This window comes from Vulpes vulpes, chromosome 3 (genome assembly GCF_048418805.1).
Source record: "Vulpes vulpes isolate BD-2025 chromosome 3, VulVul3, whole genome shotgun sequence".
Lineage (NCBI taxonomy): Eukaryota > Metazoa > Chordata > Mammalia > Carnivora > Canidae > Vulpes > Vulpes vulpes.
Genome location: NC_132782.1, coordinates 30,894,315 through 30,908,888, shown reverse-complemented (window position 1 = coordinate 30,908,888; position 14,574 = coordinate 30,894,315). Strand labels below are relative to the sequence as shown.

General features: G+C 48.1%; 1 protein-coding gene across 20 annotated transcripts in view; it reads right to left on the bottom strand.

Annotated features, from left to right (window-relative positions):
- GULP1 (GULP PTB domain containing engulfment adaptor 1) overlaps positions 1 to 14,574 on the bottom strand; it is a 219,999-nt gene that overhangs the window by 179,859 nt on the left and 25,566 nt on the right. The window contains exon 1 of one of the 20 annotated variants that reach the window (XM_072752133.1): positions 9,608 to 9,666. The exons of 18 other annotated variants lie outside the window; for them this stretch is intronic. The gene's annotated coding sequence lies outside the window, so the exon portion shown is untranslated. Of the gene's footprint in view, positions 1 to 2,164; positions 2,215 to 9,607; positions 9,667 to 14,574 lie in introns of those variants that run through there. One more of the 20 variants, XM_072752135.1, reaches the window with a different exon arrangement.

Here is a 14,574-nt window from a genome sequence, read left to right as displayed (position 1 = left end):
TGTTTCTTGCGTTTTTTTTTTTCTTTCTTTTTAATTCCCTTTATTAGTGATTTTTTTCTCAAAGGTATTGTCCTGCGGCCTGGAATGCCTCCAAGTCACCTTCCTTCAGCAATTGTCACCTAATTCCTCTCAGCGGCGTTTTTCATTTCCTCCCAAGAGGCGACAGCACTCCCTATGTTCCTTCCATTACAGCTCTTAGCAAATTGCCTTTTTTTTTTTTCTTAATTTTTTTTAGCAAATTGCCTTTTAATCCGTTTCTCTCTTGCAAGACTGAGCTTCTGGACGGAAGGGTTTGATCTTTGTATCCCAAACATGATCTTTTTTTTCTTTTTCCCCCAATGAACGTTTTTAACTGTAGAAGAGCCGTGGCACCATGGAAGAGTCGCAAAGGCGGTACAAATAGTTCCCTGGGGATCTTTGCAAAAATCAGACCCTATATAGCAGGTTTGGGGAAAGCCTGATATTGTGGATTTTCTGACAAGCGTCTACCCCGTGAAAACGCAGCTGGTCCGGGGACCCGGCGGTGACAAGCTACGACACACGGACAGACACGCGGGGACAAAGATGCTGAGCCCTGGCTTCAGGCGACAGTCACTCGGGAACGGTCTGTTTTAAGGTGCCAACGGCAGGGCCCAGCCCCGGAGAGGCCGACCTAGGCCACGGGCCTGACCCCCGGGAGGCTGCACTCGCAAAGCTTTGGCGCGGCCAGTGTGGAAAGCCCCCGGCCCTCCCGGCTGTCGCACGTTCCGTCCTCGCAGGCCCGTTTCCTCCTCTGCAAAACCAACTGGCGGGTGCGGCAGGAGTCCGTGGGGCCGGGGGGCTGGGGGGGCAGCCACCTCAAGCTCAGCGCCTCCTCGACTTGGTGCCCGGGGACCCGGCCAACCCTGGGCTCGTCCCTCAGCCCCAGGGGTCAAGGGAACACAGGAGGGCAGGGGGCTGGGCGGTGGGGCCCAGTCTGGAGGGACGGGGACGCTCCGTGCGGGGCCAGGCCGGTGGCCCGAGCTGCACACTACAGGCCAGGACGGGCCGATCCCGGCTGCGGGGCCCGCAGACAGCATGTGGCCTCCAACAGCTGCTTGCAGGACAGAGGGCCCGGCTCCTACCAAGACTCGAGGGACCGTGGGGTCACAGCACCCCGAGCACAGGGACCTCGTGGCCGTCGGGCCGCCCCACCGCGTCTAACGTGGGCCCTCCCCGCTCTTGAGGATTGGAAGTAAGCACTTCCCACGGATGCCCAGGGGCAGGGCTCCCGCGCAGCCACTGTGCGGCACTGGGGGGGCGAGGGGCAGCAGGTGCCAGCACCCTAGACGGAGCTGCACAGCTCACGGCCGCGCAGCCGCCCGATGACTATCCCCTTGGGGTCAGAAAAAAAAATTGCAAACAGAATTAACCCGGCTTAACCTGCACCGGTTGCTAATGATTCAGGAACAGATACACAGCTCTGCCCCAAATGCTGTCACGTGTTGAAGAGCTGGATTAGGACCGACGCTCAAGACCCAAATTACACGGGCCGCTGGGGGCCCAGCGGGTGAGCGTCTGCCTTGGGCCCAGGCCGTGACCCCGGGGTCCCGGGATCGAGTCTTGCGTTGGGCTCCCTGCAGGGAGCCTGCTTCTCCCTCGGCCTGGGTCCCTGCCTCTCTCTCTGAGTCTCTCATGAATAAATAAAATCTTTTTTTAAAAAAAGGAAATATTTGAATTACATGAAATTCTCCATGGCTGTTATCTCTGTTTTCTTATCTCAAAACCTTTGAATTCTATGCTTTAAGAACTACTGAGCAGGCGTATCTGCAGACGCACATAAATATGGAAAAATACTCACCGACTCGTAGTAAAGGAAAGTAGACTTTTACATTTTGCTTCCATTTCCATACCTTAATTTTTTTTTTTTTTATAAAAGCATATGTTACTTTTAGAAATACACAATAAGCCTGCCTTAAAGATACAGGGTGTCTGTCAGCAATCTGGTTCTCAGACCAGGTACAAGAGAATCACGTCTGCATATCGACAGGCTAGATCCACCGCATCAGCAGCCTCCCCTCACGCTGGAAAAATCATTTAAGCTCATTTGGAGTCGATTCCTTTATGTAAAATCATGCAAAATCATTTAAGCTCGTTTGGAGTCGATCCCTTTATGTAAAATCAAACTCTGAATTGCAGGATGTACCTTAGAGATCATCTGCAGACCCTGTTCTTGTTTGGGAACTATGCACGGATCCCAGCCGTTCCAACCCAGCAGCCGACAGCTCATCGCCACTTACGCTGCGACCGTCTGCCGTCCCGAGGACCCAGCATTTCAGGAAACTTCTCCGCGCTCTCTGACAGCCCTCCCCTTCCCACGTGGCTCGTTCTTGGCACGACCTTCTGGATTCCCTAAAGGCATGATCTCCCTCACAGTCATCTCCAGGCTCGCAAAGACAAAGGGTGAAACAGCCTCCAAATGAGAAATTATGAAACCACATACACTGAAGAATCTCCAGGCCACAGCAGTCTCCCGAGACCCAGAAAGGCTGGGATTAAATATAGAGATGGGCACATGGAACACAAGTGTCCAGATGGTGAATTCAGATATTTTATGGTCTTTTATACATGCCATGGACTTTTTTGCTCCTTGCAAACCATGAGAGAGCAGGAATATTCTAAGTTGAAAACAACCTTTAGGGGCCTCCCCTCTGCTGTCCTGCCCACCACTCCCTTGCAGTGTATTCAATAAACCCTACCTCCTTTAAAAAAATAAATAAAAAATAATAATGAATAAAATAAAATAAAATAAAATAAATGAATGAATAAATAAAATAAATAAAATAAAATAAATAAAATAAAATAAATAAATAAAATAAAATGAATGAATATAAACAAACAAATAAATAAATAAATAAATAAATAAATAAAATTTTAAAAAAGGAAGAAAGGAAGGAAGAAAAGAACCTCTAAGACTGGTATCTTTTCATCTTCTGCAAAAATGGTGCTAGACCCCAAACCACCAAGCCACCTTCTGTGACATACGCAGTCATGCCAGGCTCCTCCCTTCTCGATATCCCACACACACGGCCAGTCCGGATGTCCCGGTTATTCCAACCCCTTAACAATTTTCGCCTCTAACATACTTTGCTCATCCCAGAATAGCCTTCCGACGGCCTCAGCAGCTCCAGCCACCCCCTCCAATCCCCCTACCACACCTGCTGTCCCCAGTATAAAGCAGATCACGTCACTTGCCTCGATTCCCCGATTCTTTGAAAATGGCATACCCGACGGCGCACGGCGGGACTCCCGCTGACCTGTGCAAATCCGCGCTTGCAGTTCTCTCCGGGCAGGGGCAGCCAGTCCTCTAGCCGTATCAAGTCACCTAGAGTTCCTCGTTTATAAAGCGCTAGATCACGTGTCTGTGGCTTTGCATGTGCTTCCCAAGGAAAAATCACAACCCTCCCAGCCCATCTGCTTAGATAAGACTGTTCCTCACTTTTCAAGACTCCCTTCATTCAACAACTCTCAAGCGAAGCCAGCTCTCTCCACTTCCCGAGGAGAGGAGGCCTTGGCTTCCTCGCTGGAGTAGGAATTTGTGCAGAAGTTTTGTTTTTCAGCCTTAGTGAGTGGCAAGGCCCTAGAACGCAAATGTTGGTTGAAAGAACACACGAGTGGCTTAGGAAATGTGGGCTGGACAACGAGAGGACTACCGACGTGGACCGCATCCTCCCGTTAGAGATAAGACCAGCATGTTTTGCAAAGGACCTTTATCCTAAAGCGCTCTGAACAAACCAGGAGCAATAAAAATGTTGCCAGACTAGAAAGGTCTCTTTTCATCCTTGCAAGTCTCCATTTCTACAAAAACCACCTTTATGATAAGGAGTGGGGGTGATAACTACTCATTAAAATCTACTGGTGCCTGGGCGGCTCAGTCAGTGAAGGGTCTGCCTTGAGCTCAGGCCGTGATCCCGGGGTCGTGGGATGGAGCCCCACATCGGGGCGGGCTCCCTGCTTGTCCCGCTGCCCTGCCCCCTGCACTAGAACACAACGGCTCGATCTCAAGACCGTGAGACCAAAATCTGAGCTGAAACCAAGAGTCAGATGTTTAACCGACTGCGCCACTCGGGCGCCTCTAAAATTTACTATCTTTAATGATAAAAGTACTACACGGTTATTGTGAAAATATGAAATGTAAAGAGAAGTAACACTATGAACTGGCTACAATCCGACTGAAATAATTGACCGTTGATAACATTTTCGGGAGATCTTCCTAAATGGATTTTTTTTTAAAGATTATATTTATTTATTCATGAGACACACAGAGAGAGAGGCAGAGACACTGGCAGAGGGAGAAGCAGGCTCCACGCCAGGAGCCTGACACAGGACTCGATACTGGGTCTCCAGGATCACGCCCTGGGCTGAAGGCAGGTGCTAAACCGCTGGGCCATCCAGGGATCCCCCTAAATTGATTTTTTTTTAAAGATTTATTCATTTGCCCTAGAGAGAGAGGAAGAGGGGGATAAAGGGAGGCACAGAGGGAGAGAGAGGGAATGCTGAAGCGGACTGCGCTGAGCGTGGAGCCCGAGGGCTTGATTCCAGGGCCCTGAGATCATGACTTGAGCTGAAATCAAGACTTGATACCTTAACCGAGCCACCCAAGTGCCCCTGAATTGATTTTTTTTTTTACATCAAGATTATACTGCATGCAAAAACAGAATCGTATTATACCAACTACGTTATAACTGAATTTACAATCTCACAATATTCTGTGTTGAATTACAGTAATAATCTATAATTACAATCCCATGAAATGATCATTAAAAATGTATATTGGGCAGCCCGGGTGGCTCAGCGGTTTAGCACCTGCCTTCGGCCCAGGGCATGATCCTGGAGTCCCTGGATTGAGTCCCACATCGGGCTACATGGAGCCTGCTTCTCCCTCTGCCTGTGTCTCTGCACGCCCCTCCACCCTCTTATCTCATGAATAAATAAATAAAATTTTTTAAGAAATTAAGAAAATTAAAAATGTAGATTGCTGGGCTTCATCTCGATCTGTTGAAACAGCCTTTGTATACAGAATCCTGGAATAGTCATCTTAACCCTCTCAGTGACTCTCGTGTGCAGTACACTTTGAGAGCCACTAACCACCGCGTTTTCGGATCACTATGGTAAAATGACAGAAAAGTGAAGGTTTCAGGGGTATTTATTTTGGCAGCACATAAGAAAGCACGGGGGCTGCTGCAGACCGGGATGGGTGACCGCCCCAGCTGATGAGCCCACGGCTCTCTGCAAATAGATTCTGAATAACTGGTCTCAGGGACGTGGTGGTCATTGTGTATCAGGAAAGAGGGTGAAGGAGATCGTTTCTAAGGTCTGTCTCAACCGTAAGATCCTAAGACTGTAATTAAGACTGTTAGGGCTAAATTATACTTCAGAGACAAAAACGAACAGTTACCTGGGAAGACAGTTACGGAACTGGCTGGGCCTGTTTGGGGGCAGTGGTTTAGAGGGAAGACAGCTCTCCACGCTGACAAAAACTGTGCATCTCGTGAATAGAATTTTTTTTTTTCCCAGAAAAGATTAACGACTATTTTCCTAAGACTTTTCAACTGCTGCTCCTGTGGCTCAAAACATCTTCCTCGGTAATGAGCAAGGGACGGGGAGGCCGGGCGGGGAGAGCCAGACGGGGGGCTGCAGGGCCAGGCTCACTGAAACTCCGACAATGCTGAGGGGTAGGGAGACCAGAGACCACCCTGCCCGAGGGGTCTGTTCACGGCCGTCACCTTGTGACCAAGGAAGAATGGCCAGACCCCAAGGAGAAGCAAGCCACTGAAGATGTTATCACCACCAGGACATCGCAAGAACGACAAGGCCCCAGGCTCCCTGTCAGCTCCAAAGAAAAGACTGTGGGTGGAGGTGCACGTTGGCCACCTGTCGGGACCCGTCACTGCTGAGAGCCCCGTCTGTGACCTCGCCGAGTTGACTTCCATCCCTCTGCTCGCTGTCCTGTGTCCCCGAGATCCAGTCTCCGGCCCCGTGAGACGAGAGCCCTGCTCTGGCGCTGCAGCCCCGCTACCACGGAAGAGGTTAACGTGAAAGGCCTCGGCTGAGAGCGAAGGCCGGGGCCCCTGGCTGGCTCAGTCGGAAGGCACGGGACAAATGATCCTGGGGTCATGAATTCAAGTCCCATACTGGAGATGACATTAAAATAGGACTGATGGGATCCCTGGGTGGCGCAGCGGTTTGGCGCCTGCCTTTGGCCCAGGGTGCGATCCTGGAGACCCGGGATCGAATCCCACGTCGGGCTCCCGGTGCATGGAGCCTGCTTCTCCCTCTGCCTGTGTCTCTGCCTCTCTCTCTATCTCTCTGTGACTATCATAAATAAATAAAAAAATTTAAAAAAAATAAAAATAAAAAAAAAATAAAATAGGACTGATAAAATCTTTAAAAAAGAAAAAGAGAAAGAGAAGGACCCCGTGGTTCTCTAGAACTACGCTAATGCCAGTAATCTGATTTAACCTTTTCATTTTTTAAGCAAAAAACCTACACAGGCCAAGTGTACAGAAGTCAAACCCAGAAAGCCGTAAGGGCTATAAGTCGGCGTGGCTAGCTGGTGACAAAATAACTACCCTGGGAGACCACACTTCTCACTCCCGCTCCAGTGTTTTGGATATCCAAGATTTCTTTATGACTACAAACTGCCTTGTATGCAAAATCCTAAAATGTTAGAGAGAAATCACGGAGGGCCAAATGTTTGAAATCTTTACATATGAAAATGCCATATTGTAAACAAATGGCTTAAAATCGTTGCGTCTTAAAAGTAGATTGACATTTCAAGGATAGCTGCAATAATGCTCCTTATGTTCTCTTCCCAGAGTTATAATTTAATTCCCCGCTTGGCAGGAAATTCAGTGATTACTCTCACTTTCTGACATTTAAAAAAAAAAAATGCCTTCCAAAAAGACAAATAATATTTTCAAACATAGTCTTTGTGTTATACACACTTTATATGTCTACCTAGGAGTTGACACACACACACCGGTATTTTAGCGGTTATGCACGTTTATAGGTGCTATGTTATACATACACTCATTATAGAATGTATAAGCTCTTTATTTGCTATAAAATATCATTTCTAATCTTAATAATATTGTTTTTACAGATGAACATGTGGGGGGGGGGGGGGAGAAGAAAGAGAGAAGGAAACAAACCATAAGAGATTCTTAAAGACCAAAGGCAGGGGTGATGGCGTCAAGTGGGTGAGGGATGGGCTAGGTGGGCGCGGGGGTTACTATGTTGAGCACTGGGTGCTGCATGTCAGTGATTAATCGCTGAACTCTACTCCTGAAACCAATACCGCACTGTATGTTAACAGAATTTAAATTTTGAATTTAAATAAATATAGAAACATTGAATTTAAATAAAAATAGAAAGGAAAAAAATTTACATAATGTTGTTTTTAAAAGTTAACCAGACTGATCCACGCACTCTATATTTACGATGAAAATTGTATTTACAAATACCCAACTAAGGAATTTGAGGATCAACAACCCAGGTAATTTCAGTAGGTCTCAATTTTAAACGCCATCCATATGGCAATGGCTCCTAAGCTTGTACCCCTCGCCTAGACGTTTCCCATAAACTGCCCATTCAATGCATCTACTCTGATGCTTCTCAAGCTTAACAGGTCCAAAATCAAATTCTTAATCCTCCTCCCTAAACTCTAGGGAGCACCTAATGGGCATCTTCATACCAGAAATGATAGGTCCATAAAAATATATTTTTAAAAAAAAGGGGGGTGGGGGGACACCTGGCTACCTGGCTGGCTCAGTCAGTAGAGCATGCAACTCTCAATCTTGGGATTGTGAGTTCAAGCCCCATGTTGGTTGTAGAGATGACTTAAAAATAAATAAAAATTTAGAAAAAAAATGTAAAAATGATAGGTCTATCCATCCAGTTTGTTGAACTTTGGCATGATTACGATCTCCTCTGTTAATATAGCCTACATCCATCACCACATCCTGTCCTTGTATTCCAAAACACACCCAGAATCCCAGCGTCTTTCACTCCCCTCGCCACCACCATCACTGTGGCCTTTCTCAGTAGTGCCCTATCTGTCCTTCCTGCATCTACATTTGCTTCCGCACGGTCTATTCTCCAAACAGTAGCTGGGGTGACACATTATAAGCCCGTCATCACCTCCAACGACTTCCAATCTCACACTGAAAATAGGCCCATATACACACTCTGTGGTCTCCCACCTCTCTTTACTATCCCTCCGACTTAATTTCCCACATTCTCCCACCTGCTTACTTCACTCATTCCCACCACCCAGTCCACTTTGCTGTCCATTAAACATTCCGAGAAAGGGGTTTTTTCTACGCAAAAGGTTCTTTCCCTACTACACGTCTCTGTGGCATTTTCCCCGTGTCCGTCATACGTCACTGACGAGGTCAAAGCATCACAAAGGTATTTCTTGACTAGCATCCGTATCAGCCAGGATCCTCAAAGGAAATGTGTACCACGCTAAAGGGGCTACAAGAATAAACAAGCGGAACCGACACGGGTCTCTCCCTCAGCATTCTTCCCAGGCGGCCCATTAATATGGTCCAGGTTGATCTGCCTCCCAGGGCAGAGAGCAGGACGGAGACGGGGAGGCAACGGACCTGGAGGAGACAGCAAACTGCCACTTCATTCCATCTCTCCCCAGCACTCAGATATTTGTTGAATGAATTAATATGGCACAATGGTGACTGATCACTGAACGAACGAGGCTTTAAACACACCCTAGGAACTACATTTTCTTAAAAACAAAACACAACACTCCTCTGATTGTAGGTCACACAAGGAGTCAGGAGACACTAAGGTCATCCAAAGCAGAGACAAAGGAGACTTTCATGAGCTTGATATGGTGGGTAAACTGTGAGGCCTCTTGCATGCCTGAGAATCCGCCTTGGAGAACTTGAGGTTATCTATCACTCTCACCAAAATAGGGAAATGTCAAAGAAAAGAGGTGAGACCATCCGTGGGCATTGCCTGAGGGTCCCTCCCGACACCCTAAAGCCTTACAGCTGACTCATGATGTCCGGTGTACATCACAGATGATTCTGATAACAGAAACAATGGAACCAGAAGTCATACATACGCTGTATTCTGAAAGGTAAGAGGGTATTAAATGTTTAAATATCCGTCCTACACACTGGTGTCCGCCATGAATAAATCAAGCAAGGCTTCTCGTGAGACATTCCATCCCCCTGGCAGGGGTTCACGAAAGGAAAGCTCTTTGAGGAACAAACATTAGTAGAACCTCAGACTCCCTGGTTTTCTGAATTATTTGTGACATCTGCGCATTTGTGTGCGACAATAAGAAAAGCGTTACTTCTTTCGTTAGAGTTTCCCAGACTCCCCAAAGATGGTGCAGTCAGAGGATAAGATGAGGCAACGGGACGGAGCAACATCTATTTTACATCTAAAAACCGAAGAATTCATGTTGGTGGAGAATTTATTAACAAGTAATATATTTGGGGATTGTAGTAGCCCCTCCCAGACCATCGCCAAAGAAAAGGGGGGAAAAATCAGAGTAACATATCATTAGGAGAAAGAGTGAAAAATATGAGAAGATACCCTTAAAAGAGATCTTTCGTACCTGCTCTCAGGTTCATTAAGAGAAGAATCTCATTCACGGATGAATCCTATCTGTCTTCATTTTCCTGAAAGGGAAGATGGTACTAAACAAGGTCGATAGAAGACAGAAATAGACTGGGTTGCTATGGTTTCTGAAATGTACTCTAATCCTAACCCTAGAAATATAATCTTATATACTCCAGTACCACTCTCACTATCTATTTTCATCCTATGATGCACCTTTTTCCCCTGAAAGGAAATCAGCTATGTTACTATACTCGATCTCTACTTTAAGAAGTTACAAAAATAATCTCCAAAAAGGGTCTTTCGGTTTCTGGGGAAAACCTGTTTGCTGTTGGGCCCCCATTCCACATGCTTTCCGTTTAGGGGCAGATCCAAGTATCACAAGCTTTGAAGCTCATACAATGGGGGGCAGAGGAGCCCTTTCAGGAATTACATTTCAAGGGCACCTGGGTGGCTCAGCGGGTTAAGCATGTGGCTCTTGATTTCAGCTCAAGTCATGATCTCAAGGTCGTGGGATCAAGCCCCACATGGGGCTCTGAGCTTGGCATCGATCCCGCTTGGGGTTCTCTCTCTCTCTCTCCCTCTGTCCTCCCCCCGCCCCCGCCCTTGCTCACACTGCTCTTTCTCTAAGTAAATAGATAGATAAATATATAAATTTCAAAATACTGAAAGTAAATAATTTGTCAGTTATCGCCAAAATCAGAAAATCCAGAAAACTTGCCTGTGTTTTCAAATAATCACTAGATATGCTTTGGCACCATTTCTTCGGTGTACTTTTTATACTTCTTTTGTTTTGCTTTGACTCATACGTTTTGTTTGCCTCTTCCTAGTTCAGGTATCTTATATAATCTTTTCCGTGGAGAGACCAGAAAAATAACTCAACCTTTCCCCTACGAGGGTCAAAGTTCCGCCGTTGTTTCTCCCCTGCCCACGTGTCTAACGCAGGTGCTGGGGGCACGTGCACATCACGAGATGACCTGTGGCCACGTGCCTCCACCCCGCGCACTGCGCAGAGGCTGGGCAGCAGCAGGTTCTGGAGGTCACCCCTTCACACATCGAGGAAGCACGCGTGAGCCTATGACATGGCCAGTGTCCAGCATCGGCCACTGGACAGCACGACTTCCGATGGGTCACGCCGACAGCCCCACCGCTCCCCCCTCAGCAGGCCGGCGGCCAGATGCCAGAGCTGCTGGTGGCCGTGGTCACCTCCTCGTGTGACGGTCGCTGTGTCGGAGAGGCCTGTGAGTGCACACAGAGAGCCTCGGGGCGTATTAGTGCAGAACGACTGCCGGCCTCACGTGTGAGCCTGTGCGCACAGCTGGGTGAGGGCAGGGCCCGAAGCTCAGTGGCCCAAAGCTGGTGGCCCGAAGCCCCGCGGCCCAAAGCCGGTGGCCTGAAGCTGGTGGCCCGAAGCTGTCAGCCCAAACCTGGCGGCCCAAAGCCCTGCAGCCGGAAGCTGGTGGCCCGAAGCTGGCATCCCAAAGCGGCAGCAGGCAGCCAGTGTGGCCCCAGCTCTGGCACTGAAGGCGTGGGGCTCACACAGTCCCAGGAAAGCCACAGGCCATGGGGATGCCAAGCAGCGGTCGGCTCCCGCAAGGCTCCCGCAGGTCACAGGAAGATCCCCGGGCTCAAGCCGTGGGCTCGGTCCACCCGGACCAGCTGCGACAGTCCTTCCTGCAAGACAACAGCACCCGAGGGATGGAGTCTTCTGGATGGAGTCCACGCCCTTCCACACCCGGGCTCCTGGCCATTCCTCACGCACCTCCTGCACACATGCACATACACGACAGAACCCGCCTTGCGCAAGAGCTCATCTGCCCTGCTCACCTACTGGGGTGCACCTGCCCTGCTCACCTGCCCAGGCACACCTGGGCGCACCTAGCCGATGCCGCAGGTTCAAGCAGTAGGCCACCGGCGGCCAGGGGAGCCCCGAGAGGGGCCTGCCTCAGTTTCCAGCGGTCAGCAGCCTTCGCTGCCGCTGGAGCCGGGGGAGCAGCTGCGCCCTGAGCGGGACAGCGTTGCACGTCGTGCTGCTCCCTGCAGCAGCGGGGACCTGGACAGTAGCGGGGGAGCCGCCAGGCCCAGCCTGCCCTAGCCACTGGGCAGTCCAGGATGTGTGCAGGGCGAGAGCCGAGGCAGGTTTGTGCTCTGACTACAGTCTACCTTTAAAAATGAAGCAGTGACTCCGCTAAGCAGCGAGGCCAGCGGGTGCCGGCGCAGAGGTGTCCCATCCTCCCCGTGCCACGCTGCCTCCATCCCCTGGGCGGGGACTATCAGCCGAAACACCTCTGGGTACACCGGGCAACAAGCACATACCGGCCCCACCATCCTCAGACTTCCCCAGGGGCCTGAGAAATCGAGCACAAAAAATTTTCACAAGAATAAAAATTACTAAGGTGCCTGGGGGCTCAGTGGGTGAGCGCCTGCCTTCGGCTCAGGGGTGACCCCGGGGCCCCGGAATCCAGTCACACGTCGGGTTCCCTGCGTGGAGCCTGCTTCTCCCTCTGCCTGTGACTCTCATGAATAAATAAATAAAATCTTTAAAATAAATAAATACCTAAATAAAAAGGAGGAAAAGAGAAGCCGAGCCACGGCGGCCGAGCGCAGAGCGGACCCGGCAGAGCCAACTGAGCACCCGGGGCTGGTGGGCACCGCCCCTCAGGACGCAGGAGCTCTGCACGGGTGCCGCGGGGGGGCGGGGCGAGGGGAGGGAGGGAGGGAGGGGGAGGGAAGGGGACAGGGGATGGGGTGGAGGAGGGAGGGGGGAGGGCGGGTCCTGCAGCACTACGCCCCCCTGCCCACCTGCCAAGCCCCGCCCCCCCGTGGCTCCTCCCGTCCCTGCTTCACCCCTGCGCAAGTGCATGCACGAGCCGCACCCAAGGTGGAGCCCCCCTCCCTTCAGGTGTCACTATCGGGGCACGGTGACTGGCACAGCCTGGGGTGCCCCCCTCCCACCGGACCCCAACGCCCCCCCACGCCCCCCTGCCCCCACCCCACGGCCCAGTCACATGCACACCTGCCCGACTCGGTTCCATTGTGGGACGACCCGGGGTCTGAGGGCACCGCTATGTAAACAAATAAGTGAATGAAAATGATGGAGCAGAAGCATTTTCAGTCACATTGCGGGAAATTCCTATTTATGATCTGAAGACTCTGCAAATCAAAGGGTGAATTTAATGATTCACAAATTATTTCCCTCAAATCAGTGTCTCCCGAAATGTGGAAGGTGATGCAACAGATGACCTTAGGGACTCCTGCGTGACCTCCTCTGTTAACCTGCTTTGTTTTGCTATTTATTTTAATATGCATCGAAAAAACACCACAACAGGATGCTTCCATTTTAAATACGTTTAGGTTTTTAAAAAGCGCTATTTGGTTAAAAATATTAAAAGCTGTACAAATGGTTCTCAAATATTTCCAGTGATACTATAAAGACATGGAAAAAAAAAAAAAAAAAACCCTGTTCTAGCAGGACACTGCACAATGAGATTTCAATATCCAAGAACTTTAGTGGCATATTATTGTCAGAGTATTATTTTGATAATTTTTACTTGATCTCAAGTTCACAGAGACACAAGTCTACTACTTAAGTCAGAATTAGTGGTAAATGATAATATTGGTATCTAGAATGTGATTTATATTCATTTGAAAGCAAAGAAAATACTTCATCTTCTATTGGATCTGCCATTTTCAAGTCTTTAAAACTGGATTAGGAAACAAATTATAAAAGCAGAATCAGAAATTAAGAGATTTCTGTCATGGAGGTATTGAAAATAACAAAATAACACAGTAAAATTAATACAAAGCTTGGATCTCACCTCCAAATCTTATCTTCAAAAAAAGTATTGTTTCTATAAATGAACAATAAGGAAGTGAGTTAAACACATGTTAGGAGAAGCTGGAAATAATTCTTTTAAAATAGCCAATAGTACAAATTTGTTTTAAAATCAACAGGAAATTAAACAAGAATATATACCAAGCGTGGAAATAAGACTATTAGGTCTAAAAATACAGGAAACCCTGTTTAAAGGACCTTAAATTTCATTGTGAAGGACAGCTTTGTTTTTTTTTTATTTTTTCTTGGCCCTTTTTTGGGAGAGGCATCAAAATGTTAAGTTTCAAAGATAAATGTGCCTGAAAACAATTCCCAGATATTACATAGGAGAGGATTTTTACTATTAAAACACTTTCACTGACTTTAGCAAATTTTAGGTAAAATGTCAAAATCTTAGTTTGTTATTTCCACTTAAATTGAATATTATGTTCATATATTTGGAGATGGTTTTATATGAGAAAAATCCATTCATATTTAGACTAATGAGGCAGCATCTATTCTGTAGCCTGTTTTGTTTAGTTGAACACTTTCCGGAAACATGTTCACATGTGGCACTGCAGTAGCCTGAATGCATTTCTTTTTTAAAATACAAAGAAGTGGTAAATGAACTTTTCTCAAGACGTAAGAAAGGTAAGGTCTGATTTCAGGTTTCTGATGTCATAGATATGTGAGGGCATTTCAGGTTGGAGAAGCCTTTTCATCAGCAAGTATTTTCACATTTTTTCTACCTAATATGTAGCGTACATATACATCTGCCATTAATGAATTAAAGTCAATGACACAGATACGGAGTGAAGGCTTGACTGTGTCATACTTACTGCAATTTTAGTGACCTCAAAATGTTATGGACTGGTTTAGGGTTAGCTACCTATCCCTGCAAGATATATGCCAGAAAAATATGTTTGTTTGTTTGCTTAAGATTTATTTATTCATGAGAGACACAGAGAGAGGCAGAGACACAGGCAGAGGGAGAAGCAGGCTCCCTGCAGGGAGCCTGACGCGGGACTCGATCCCAGGACTCTGGGGTCATGACCTGGGCTGAAGGTAGACACCCAACTGCTGAGCCACCCACGTCCCTCGACAGGGTGATTTTACACTCCCAGGGGACACATGGGGATGGTTTTGCTTCC